Source organism: Pelmatolapia mariae, linkage group LG3_W, assembly GCF_036321145.2.
Source record: "Pelmatolapia mariae isolate MD_Pm_ZW linkage group LG3_W, Pm_UMD_F_2, whole genome shotgun sequence".
In the NCBI taxonomy this organism is placed as follows: domain Eukaryota; kingdom Metazoa; phylum Chordata; class Actinopteri; order Cichliformes; family Cichlidae; genus Pelmatolapia; species Pelmatolapia mariae.
The window spans coordinates 9,123,689-9,136,280 of NC_086229.1; the positions used below are offsets into that span (position 1 = coordinate 9,123,689).

General features: G+C 44.8%; 1 pseudogene; it reads right to left on the reverse strand.

The window, feature by feature from the left end:
* Positions 1-3,967: 3,967 nt before the first annotated feature.
* On the reverse strand, positions 3,968-5,897 carry LOC135932582 (uncharacterized; annotated as a pseudogene).
* Positions 5,898-12,592: the final 6,695 nt, after the last annotated feature.

Here is a 12,592-nt window from a genome sequence, read left to right on the forward strand (position 1 = left end):
TATCTTCATATATTCTTATTTATTTAGAAGATCCAAATGCCATGTTGCAATACTTCTATGGTGGCCAATGTTTCAAATTCAGGTTTGACAAGTTTGTGAGTGTACACTTTATCCAAAACAGAGTGAGGGTTTACTCATATTTGCCACTGGGTGGCTGTAGCTCATGAGGTAGAGCAGGTCACCTACTGATTGGAAGGTTAGTGGTTTTATCCCTGGCTCCTCCAGTTTGCATGTCAAGAGTGTGAATGTAGTTAGAAAACACTCAGTTTAGAAGAATCAGTCTATTCACTGTCTGAACAGAGTTTCGTCATGTTAGTTTTGCACTATTATGTTCCAGCACGTTGTTATGATATGGCTTGATTAAGGTACACATTAGGCTGACATCTGGGGCCAGAGCTGAAACTGTTCTGGGCCAGGACTGGACCAGCAGTGTGTCTGCAACTGGCCTTGTGCTGGCCCATGTGTGGGCCACCCCTGGCAAACCAGATCTGGGCCACCAAAGGGCCGTCATTCTTTGTGGTATGCAGGCCATGTGTGCAGGCCATTGTGTGGGACAGATCTGGGCCATACCAATTTTGCTATGTGGGATGAATTATGTAAAAATAGAAACATCATAAAAATGAATATAAAGTAAAATGTACTGAAAAGAACATCAGTATGACCATCATTATTTGCTTGGAAAGTCTAAAGTTCCATGGCTTTGAACAGCCAGAGAACGCAATGCCCAGCTTAGAGCAACTAAAAGTAACTTCTTTTAACATTCTGTTATTCTGCTTGTATATCTAAAATCCACTAAAAAAAGTCATTTGAAAAAAAATATTCGCCATTTTTCATTAGTTTGAGTTCCTCTGTTTATAGCAATTTTTAGAATAGAATCGAATACCTTTGTCACTATACAGTTGTACAGTGAGATAGAGAGCATCTCCTACTCAGTGCAAATATGCTGGGGGGGTGGCTCTATCCACCTTAGTGCAGCTGCCGTACCATACTGTGATGCAATAACTTAGCAGGCTCTCAATGGGCGGTGGAAGGTCAGCAGAGGATCTGGGATGATTGTATTAAAGGCTGAGCTGTAGTCCACGAAGAGCATTCTGAAGTAGCTCTGCAGCTGTTCTAGGTGACTCAGCACCGTGTGGAGGGCTGTGGCGTCTTCTGTGGATCTGTTTGCACGGTATGCAAACTGGTGGGGGTCGAATTCTGGGGGAGGTAATCCTTGGTGTGCTGAAGGACTAGTCTCTAAAAGCATTTCATGATTACCGGCATGAGGGCCACAGGGAAATAATAGTTCAGGCTAGTGATGGGAGACTTCTTTGTCACTGGGTTGATTGTGGCTGATTTTAGACAGGATGGGATAGCTGCTTCATCCAGTGAGAAGTTAAAGAATCTGGTGAAGATGAGGGTGAGCTGGTGGGCACATGCTCTTAGCACTTTACCACGTATTCCGTCTGGACTGGCCGCCTTCTTGGGGTTCACTGCTAGGAGCACACATCTGACATCGTGCTCCATTACAGTGAATGGAGCGGTGCAGGAACCAGGTGAGGATAAGGATGGGAGAAGGGCTGAAGCAGATGGATGCTGCTGTTGTGGTGTTTCAAAGCGGGTGAATAAGCTGTTTATTTCCTCTGCTAAATGTACACTCAGGTTTTCTGTTTATGCAGTTCTGCCTCGGTGGTTTATGATGTCTTTTATTCCATGCCACACCTCTCGTGTGTTGTTGCTGGACAGGTGGGACCCCTTTTCAGGTCAGCTCGAGCAGACCTGTACAGAGGTCTGTAACCTGACCTAAAGTCGGCATCGTGGGCTTTGAGGAGTGTGCAGACCTCGCTGGTCATCCAGGGTTTTTGGTTTGGGAAAACCCGAATGCTTTCGTCCACAGTCACATTTGGAATACAGAACTTGATAAAGTCCAGTCCAGATCCTGCGAAAGTTTTTAATGCAATATATTATACTTTACCAATGTAACACTGCATGCCAAATCAACTGTTTTGAAATATCTGAATTCTGTATTGAAAAATGCAGTGTCTTTCAGAATTTATTTTTATGTTATCAAAAATGTATTAAAAGTACAAGCATGAAAAATTACAAGAATGCAATGAAAAATATAACCAGTTGGACTTCCTGATATTTGTAAGATGGCACTGACCAAGGACTATGCCATCATGTCATTTTTAATATCATAGTTAATGTGTCCTGATTTGTAGATAGTTGTCTCTTTCTTGTGTTGAGTCTTACTTCCACTGTCTTCTTATTCCCAATGTATCCTTGCTGTGTTACGCAGCTCCAATTCCCCTAATCACCATCCTATTTAGACATTTTGCCAATCTCCCAGTCTGAAGTACATTACGTGCCTACGTCTATTGCAGCATAACTAAGGGAGAATTCAGGGTCACCTGGTCCAGCCCTAACTATATGCTTTAGCAAAAAGGAAAGTTTAAAGCCTAATCTTAAAAGTAGAGTGTTGGGTCGGTGTTCACAAACCCCAATAGTTCTAGAGACTTATTCATCATGAAAGAAAACAAGACAGTCAGCGATCGATCGATTACTTGCGCAAGGGAGGCCTGTCTCTGTCCAGCACCAAAATGACCCCAACGATGGCCTCCTCTCGCTGCCTTTTATTGAGAGACTGTTCACACAAAACACAGCAAAGCAACGCCCACATGGTTCTAAGGCATTGTATGTATATGTGTGAACTTCTATATGTAAGTAAGAGTGTGCGTGTGTGCGTGTGTGCGTGTGTGCGTGTGTGTGTGTGTGTGTGTGTGAGACCTCCTGCTGGGCAGGAAGCTTACATCAAAAAGACCTTCACAAGGATGTTGCCTGCAATAAAAGACTACAGTCCCCCACCCAGAACCTCGAGAATCTGGGGAGGGGGACAGTGAAATTCCTTTTGTAGAGATGGTAAGCATAAAAATGACAAACATTTAACAATTCACTCTAATATAGAGATAGTGTCTGTCTCCTGAATCCAAACTGGAAGCTGGTTCCACAGAAGAGGGGCCTGAAAACTGAAGGCTCTGCCTCCCATTCTACTTTTAAATACTCTAGGAACAACAAGTAGGCCTGCAGAGCGAGAGCGAAGTGCTCTAATAGGGTGATATGGTACTACAAGGTCATTAACACTAGAATTACTGAGCCTTTTTTCCCTGGTGCAAGTCCCTACTACTAGATTTACTAGATTTACTAGCCTGCGGAAATTTGCGCAGGCGACCTTAACACCTCTTGGCACCCCCGCTGAGATTTCACAGGTCTTCAGCTCTATTGTTCTCCTGCTTTTGTTGTGCAAACACACCCTCCCCCAACCCCCAACCATGAGAGATTTAAGTCTTTCTTCCCTGCAAGGCTACTTTCCTTCCTTACCTGCAGCGTACAATACACCATGGTGCTTTCTATGTGCAATATTTCTCATATGCAATATTAGTTCTTGTCAATCCTTGTCACTACATTGCATGCCATAAACATACATACACTGAGTTGTGCATATATTTATATATGTATGTATGTTGTGTGTGTGTGTGTGTGTATATATATATATATATATATATATATATATATATATATATATATATATATATATGTATATATATGTGTGTGTGTGTGTATTGTCTGTGAAGGTTCTCAGTCATCCAGGTCATTGTAGTCTAAGGAGCTTGGAAAGAAAAGCGTCTGGACTTCTTTAAGTTGCTTGAAGACGTTTCACCTCTCATCCGAGAAGCTTCTTCAGTTCTAAGGATCAGTGGTGGAGAGTCCCAGATTTAAACCCAGTGGGAGTTTCCCCCCAAAGAGGGACAAAGGACCCCCTGATGATCCTCTACCTAATCACATGAGCCAAGGTGTGAAAGCGGGTGTGGGTCCCAATCAGCCAGAGTTTCGGGTGAGCTCATTGTGAAACCTGGCCCCACCCTATCATGTGATTTCCTGAGGTCAGATGGCCCAGAATGTGAGTGGGCGTTAAGGCATCTGGGAAGGATCTCAAAACTGGATTATAGATGGCAGACAGTTGGTGTCGTAAACCCCCGCCTCTGTTCAAAGATGGTCGCTCACAGTAGACGTAAATGGCTTCTTTCACTCCTCTTTCAAACCATCTGTCCTCTCTGTCCAAAATGTGAACGTTGGCATCCTCGAAAGAGTGACCTTTGTCCTTTAGATGCAGATGGACTGCTGAGTCTTGTCCCGTGGAGGTGGCTCTTCTATGTTGTGCCATGCGCTTGTGAAGTGGCTGTTTGGTCTCTCCGATGTAGAGGTCTGGGCATTCCTCGTTGCACTGTACAGCATACACCACATTGTTAAGTTTGTGTTTAGGAGTTTTGTCTTTCGGGTGAACCAGTTTCTGTCTGAGTGTGTTGCTGGGTCTGAAGTACACTGGGATGTCATGCTTGGAGAAAACCCTCCTGAGTTTCTCTGATACACCGGCTACATAGGGGATGGCAATGTTGTTGCGTCTGTCCTTCTTATCCTCCCTCGCTGGTGTCTGATCTTCTTTTCTGTGCATCTTTGCTGACTTTATAAACGCCCAATTAGGATAGCCACATGTTTTAAGTGCTTCCTTTACATGTGTGTGTTCCTTCTTTTTCCCTTCAGGCTTAGAGGGAACATGTTCTGCCCGGTGGTGTAGGGTCCTGATTACTCAAAGTTTATGTTCCAGAGGGTGATGGGAGTCAAAGAGGAGGTACTGGTCTGTGTGTGTGGGCTTCCGGTAAACTTCAATGTTGAGGTTGCCATTCTCTTCAATGTGCACAGCGCAGTCCAGGAAAGGCAAGCAGTTGTCCTTTGTGTCTTCCCTGGTGAACTTGATGTTTTTATCCACGGCGTTAATGTGCGCAGTGAAGGATTCCACTTCCTGTATATTGATTTTGACCCAGGTGTCGTCCACATATCTGTACCAGTGGCTGGGTACTCTTCCTTTAAAAGAGCCAAGAGCCTTCCTTTCCACTTCCTCCATGTAAAGGTTGGCTACAATAGGTGACACAGGGGAGCCCATGGCGCAGCCATGTTTTTGTCTGTAGAAGCCTTCGTTGTATTTGAAGTATGTTGTGGTAAGGCAGAGGTATAACAGTGTGCAGATCTGATCGGGTGTGAAGTTGGTCCTGTCTTCCAAGGAGCTGTCTTCTTGTAGTCATTTTCTGACAGTCTCCACTGCCTCCGTAGTGGGTGAAGAGGGAGACTACATCAAAGGACACCATGGTTTCATCTGGCTCCAGGGTAAGTTTCTGGACCTTGTCAGTGAAGTCGGTGGAGTTCTTGATGTGGTGTGGGGTGTTCCCCACCAGAGGTGCAAGGATGGTAGCAAGGTGTTTCGAGATGTTGTAGGTGGCTGAATTTATGCTACTGACAATGGGTCTGAGAGGGATACCTTCCTTGTGGATCTTAGGAAGTCCGTAGATGCAGGGTATGGCATCTCCTGGGTAAAGGCGGTGATATGTAAGGCGGTCGATGATTTTGTCCCTTTCAAGGTCTTGAAGGCAAGCTATAACTTTCTTTTTGTAGCTGCTTGTGGGGTCTCTCTTTAAGGCTTCGTAGGTATTGTTGTCACTGAGGAGAGTAGTGATCTTTGTGTGGTAATCCGTTGTGTTTAGGACCACGGTGCACCTTCCCTTATCGGCTGGTAATATAGTGATGTTGTGGTCTTTGCTCAGGGAAGCGACGGCCTTCTTTTCTTGTAATGTGAGGTTAGACGGAGGGACTTTGGCACTGGAGAGGGTGGCTGAGACTTTCATCCTGATCTGTTCTGCTTCTGTCTGTGATAATTTGTTGACCCGTATGGCAGTTTCTGTGGCTGTGATGAGGTCCACTATGGGCAACTGCTGTGGAGAAATGGCAAAATTGAGTCCTTTGGCTAATACGTTCTTTTCAGGTTCAGTGAGATTCCGGTCTGAAAAGTTCTTCACCCATTTTTCCTGACTGTCCTCAGGTGTGTGTGTATTCAATATTTTTGAATACACGTGTCCATATTTATGTTTCCAGATTGTTTGTATAGTGCACTTTCTATACCAGTCTTGTTTTTTTTAGGTGCATAAATTGTCAAGGAGACACTGCCACTTCTAAGCACTGAAGTGGAAAATACCTCTCGCTTTGCATTATCTTTTGCAAGTTGAGGAAGTTCTCGCCGGACTTTATTCACCGTGCCCAGTAACGTTGTTTTGCGCTGCAGCAGTCTGTGTGACAGTGAAGTAAAGAAATTGTCCGTTGTGACATTTCTCCCATCATCCAAAAACGGCTCCATCAGTTTCATGACCACGTTCTCTGCCAGCCTCTCTCCCTTCTGACGACTGGGGTCTTTTCCCAAGTAAGGAGATGCACTCCAGACATATTTGGTGTCCAAATCTGTGGCCATCCAGAACTTGATCTCAAATTTGTCTGGCTTGGTTGCAATATACTGTGTGAATGGACAACGAACCTTGGTAGTGACAGCTGTTCCCTACCAAGTACAAGTACAAGAACAAGAACAGCTGTCCCCTACCAAGCATGTCTTGCAGCTGGCAACAACGGCCGTGCATTCAGTATAGCTGTGACTTCTGCAAGAAATGTGGTCAAAATCTCATGAGTAAGTTGAAGCATTTCTACCAGGCATTTCTGAAAGTTGTAACAGAGGTTTGGCCTGCCTTGGATCTGAGCAACTCTGAGTGAGCAAATGCAAATGTGCCAGGCCTCAAGGATAATGGGTGGTTTGCACAACAAAAGCTGGGGGAGAAACAAGCTGACGACCTGTGAAAATCTCAGCAGGGGTGATTAACACCTCGGGACTTATTATTTTTATTCTATTCTGTACAGTTGTGTACAATATTGTATTCTATTTTTTGCTATATAACTTTTGCACTGTCCACTTCCTGCTGTGACAAAACAAATTTCCCACGTGTGGGACTAATACAGGTTATCTTATCTTATCTTATCTTATCTTCACTCTAATAGGATATTATGATCAACAGTATCGAACGCTGCACTAAGGTCTAGCAGGACAAGCACAGAGATGAGTCCACTGTCAGAGGCCATAAGAAGATCATTTGTAACCTTCACTAAAGCTGTTTCTGTGCTATGATGAGCTCTGAAACCTGACTGAAACTCTTCAAATAAGCCATTCCTCTGCAGATGATCTGTTAGCTGTTTGACAACTACTCTTTCAAGGATGTTTGATATGAAAGGAAGGTTGGAGATTGGCCTTTAATTAGCTAAGACTGCTGGGTCTAGAGATGCTTTTTAAGTAAAGGTTTAACTACAGCCAGCTTGAAGGCTTGTGGTACATAGCCGATTATTAGATCAGATCAGAAGACTTTATTTCTCCCCAAGGGGCAATTAACAAACAACCGAGCAGCATACGTTGAAGATAAGACATAATAAATACACATAATATACAGTATAAACCATTTTAAAATTACACAGTTTTTAAATTAAAGTGACTGGAGGGGAATAAATAACTGTAAGTGACTAAAAGTGAATAAAGTGTTGGCAGTATAAAAAGAGTGTAGAGTAGTTAATGTTTATTGGTGTGGAAAATGTTCTTATCGGCTGGAGTTAAAAATCAGAGTGGCTTTGGGGACAAAGGTGGCGCTCCTCCTCTCAGTCCTGCAGGAAATGCAGCGGAGGCGTCGCCCAAAGGGGAGCCATTGACATGCGGGGTGAAGAATGTGAGAGGGGTCATTGATGATTTTGGCTGCCTGTCTGAGGGCCTGTTGGCTGAAAACCTGTGCCAGAGTTCTGACAGGCAGGCCGATGTTTTTAAAGCACACTGATGCAGTGTGCTGCAGTCTGTTCCTGTATGAAGGCTGAGGGAGTGGAACCAGCAGCTGATGGAGAAGGTCATGGTGCTTTCCAGGAAGGCATCGTAAAAAGTCATCATGATGGGTGTGCTGACTCCAAAGGAGTTGAGTTTCCTTAGGAGGTATAGCCGTTGGTGGCACCTCCTGAGAATCTCCTCAGTGTTGGCAGAGAATTTCAGGAGGTTGTCAAAGATGGTTCCCAGGTATTTGTACCCCTCAACTATCTCCACTGGATTCCGGTGGATGGTGGTGGTGACTAAAGCAGCCAGATCCCTCTGCCTACTGGAGAAGGTCACCACCATCTCTTTGGTTTTGCTCACGTGCAGTTCAAGTTTGGAGCTGTCACACCACTCTACAAACTCCTGCAGAGCGGGCCCGTGGTGTTGTGAGTAGCCTGACAGCAGTGACAGGAGAACTGTGTCGTCAGCATATTTTATGAGGTGACAGTTGGGTTGTGTTGATCTGCAGTCATCAGTGTAGAGGATAAAGAGCAGGGGGGAGACCACACAGCCCTGGGGAAGCCCATGGAGGTGGAATGCAGACCGGAAAGAGAGTAGTTGACCCGAACTATCTGAGTCCTGTTGGTCAAAAAGTCCAATATCAACAGGATCAGCTGATCATCCAGGTGAAATCAGGTGGAGAGCTTAGTGGCCAGGATATGAGGCTGCAGAGTGTTGAACGCTGATGAAAAATCAGCAAACAGAAGTCTGACGGAGGAGTCAGGGAGCTCCAGATGACTTTTTGTCAGCCTGACTAAAAAATTCAAATTCAAATTTTATTTGTCACATACACAGTCATACACAGTACAATATGCAGTGAAATGCCTTATACAACTGCTCGTGACCTAAAGAAAAAAAAGAAAAAAGAAAAGGCTATGAATAAAATAGGAAATAAATATGAAAATTAAAAGGGGTGAATTTAACTAGGAAGGAATAAAATAGAATATATATGAATTAGAGTTGAAAATAAAATAACTGTACACCACAAATTAGAATGAAGGGTAAATTTAACTGGGAACGAGTAAGATAATATATCTGAATTTAAGTTGAAAATAGAATATCTGTACAACAAAATACACAATACAATACAAATTAGAATGAAGGGTAAATTTAACTGGGAAAGAATAAGATAAAATATATATGAATTAAAGTTGAAAATAAAGTAACTGTACAACAAAATGAACAGTATGGAAATAATAAGAATGTATGAGGAAATATAATATAAATATATATACAATATACAGTAGCAGCAGCTGTACAAATATTAAATGGAAATGAAGAAATATAAGAAATATAATGTCCAGTGTTGTGCAAACCACATTGTGTCTTGTGCAGTGCAAATATGCTTAAAGTGATTGAGTGTAAGCAAAGTCCAGACTGTCCAGTGTGTGTGTAAGAACCATATGTGTGGGTCCGTTCTATGTGGTGGTGTGGTTGAGAGACTGTATCGCCTGCGGGAAGAAGCTCCTCCTCAGTCTCTCTGTGTTGGTCTTCAGGGAGCGGAATTGCTTCCCTGACCTCAACAGAGAGAACAGTCCGTTGTTGGGATGGCTGAGGTCCATCACGATCTTCCTGGCCTTGGTCCAGCACCGCCTGCTGTAGATTGAGTGCAGGTCAGGGAGCTCGGAGCGGATGGTGCGCTCAGCTGATCGCACAACCCTCTGTAGAGCTCGTCTGTCCTGCATGGTGCTGTTTCCGAACCAGGTTAAGATGTTTCCCGTCAGGGTGCTTTCTATGGTGCATGAGTAAAAGTTCCTGAGCACCTTGGAGGGCAGTCGGAAGTCTCTCAAGCGTCTGAGGTGGTAGAGACGCTGTCGGGCCTTTTTCACCACGGTGTTGATGTGACAGGACCATGACAGGTCCTGCGTGATGTGAACTCCGAGGTATTTGAAGCTATCCACTCTCTCCACTGGGCACTCGTTGATGACAGGGGTCTGGTAGTTCCTCTCCTGCTTAGTACTGAAGTCCACTATCAACTCCTTTGTTTTGCTGACGTTTAGAAGGAGGTTGTTCCTCTGACACCAGTTCTCCAGATTCCTAACCTCCTTCAAGTAGGCCGTCTCGTTGTTGTCAGAGATCAGGCCCACCACGACGGGGTTGTCAGCAAACTTGATGATGGTGGTGGAGCTGGTAGTGGCCGCACAGTCACATGTGTACAAAGAGTACAGCAGAGGGCTCAGAACACACCCCTGGGGGGCTCCAGTGCTGAGAGTGGTGGAGGCTGAGACATGTCCGCCCATCTTTACTGCCTGTGGTCTGCCAGTTAGGAAGTTGGAGATCCACTGACACATAGATGAGCTGAGTCCCAGGTGCTCCAGATTGGTGGTGAGCAGAGATGGGCAGTAACGTGTTACTTGTAACGCGTTACTGTAATCTGATTACTTTTTTCAAGTAACGAGTAATGTAAGGGATTACTATTGCAAAAACGGTAATTAGATTACCGTTACTTTCACGTAGAAACGCTGCATTACTGCGTTACTAAAACCGTGATTTTTTGCGAGAATGTCTCATGAAAGTGACGTAAGCGAGTGCGACGTTCGTGACAACAGCTGTGTGCAGATCATAATATATCGAGTGCGGGAGAGAGTATGAGCATGCAGCGTTCAAAGCGTGGAAGTACTGACCTTATTTTGAGTTTGATTCCATAAAAAGTGACAAAAACATTAGTGTCCGTTGTGCGTGGGAAGAAAACTTCTTTTTACAGCGAAAAAAACCCCTAAACTTCCAAGCAAGCAGCGAGTGCGCTACGACGTAATGGGAAATTCACAGAGAAACTCGCGGAGTCTTCAACTGACCGCTGCGGCACACCTGCACCAGGGTAAACCTCCGCCTAACCCACTCCTGCTTTATAGGTGAAAATAGAGCAACAAAACCGCTAGTCTTTGATTTTATTTATTTTCTGCTGTGTTTTACTTGCATTTATTTGAAAGAGTGAGTGTAAATACAAAAAAATATTTTATTTTATATGCTGGAATGTGCAGAAAATAGGTTTAAATGTTAAACTAATTTCTTCCAGTCAGAGAATGTTGCATATAATTAAGTTTTTGCTTGATGCATAAAGTTAAAAGATTTAAAGTTTTAAAAAGAGACTTTTCCATTTGATTACATTTTGTATGATGGATTATGCAGAAAAAGTAGAATTGGGCTGAAAGATCTATCGTTTTATCACCTATTCAGGTTGTAAATCGTGTTTTTAAAAAGTAACTAAGTAACTAAGTAACTAAGTAATTAATTACTTTTGAAAATAAGTAATCAGTAAAGTAACGGGATTACTTTTTGGGGGAAGTAATCAGTAATTAGTAACTGATTACTTTTTTCAAGTAACTTGACCAACACTGGTGGTGAGTGTGGAGGGAATTATGGTATTAAATGCAGAGCTGTAGTCAATGAAGAGCATTTTAACATAATTCCCCCTTCTAGTGTCCAAGTGAGTGAGTGATGTGTGGAGGAGATGAGAGATGGCATCGTCTGTGGAACGATTTGGACGGTAAGCGAACTGTAGTGGGTCCAGTGTGTCTGGTAGTGAAGAAATGATGAAGTCTCTGACCAGGCGTTCAAAGCACTTCATCACTACTGAGGTGAGGGCTACAGGGCGATAGTCATTGAGAGAAGCAGGGTGGGGTTTCTTCGGGACAGGAACAATGATGGACTCCTTGAAGCATGTGGGGATCACTGACTGAGATAAAGAGATGTTGAATATCTCAGTGAACACAGGTGCTAGCTGGTCTGCGCAGTCTCTGAGGATACGACCTGGAATGCCGTCTGGTCCTGCTGCTTTCCTGGTGTTCACTCTCTTGAAGGCTCTCCTCACGTCATGCTCGGAGATGACGAGCACTTTTCCGGTGTTGGCAGTCTCTTCCTGTCTGCAGCCGTTAGCGCCGCTAGCGCTAGCATCGTTGGAGTCCTTAGCTGCAGCCTCGAAGCGAGCATAGAAAGTGTTCAGCTCGTCTGCCAGAGTCGCGTCCGCGTTCGTCATACCGGTTGTTGGTGCTTTATAATCCGTTATTGTCCTTAGTCCCCGCCGCAGGCTCCTAGAGTCACTCTGTTGGAGTTGTGACTCCAGTTTCCTCCCGTAGCACTGCTTCGCCTCTTTCACCGCCTTCCGCACGTCATATGACGCGGCTTTGTACGGGTCCATGTCCCCCGTCGTGAGTCCAGCCTTTGTTTGTATTTTGGTATGAGGAAGATGGCGGCATGATCGGATTTGCCAAACGGAGGGCGAGATTGTGCCTTGTAGCCGTCCTTGACCGAAGTGTAGCAGTGGTCCAGTGTCCTTTCACCCCTGGTGGGGCAGGTGATATGTTGATGAAAGTTCGGCGCTGCGCGTTTGAGGTTGGCACTATTGAAGTCCCCCGTCACAATAAGCGCGGCATCCCGGTGTTGTGTCTGGTGCCGGGTGAGAGCCTCATGCAGCTCGCATAAGGCGGTGTCCGTGTCCGCTTGTGGTGGTATATAAACGGCACTTATAATGACCGATGTAAACTCTCGAGGTAGATAAAAAGGACGACACATGATGGACAGTAGTTCCAGATTTGGTGTGCAGGAGCGTGTGAGAGGAACAACGTTAGCACTGTTGCACCAATTGTTGTTCACCATTAAGCACACGCCGCCTCCCCTTGACTTCCCCGAGTCCCGCGTCCTGTCCATGCGGTGAACCGAGAAGAACTCGGCCGGCTGGATGGCGTGGTCCGGCACCGCTGGGTTCAGCCATGTCTCGGTGAAGCAGAGGAGATTGAAGTCCCAAATGTCTCTCTGGAACCTTATCCTGGCCCTGAGGTCATCAAGCTTGTTCTCCAGTGACTGGACGTTGGCAAGCAGGATGCTAGGCAGAGGTGTGCGGTG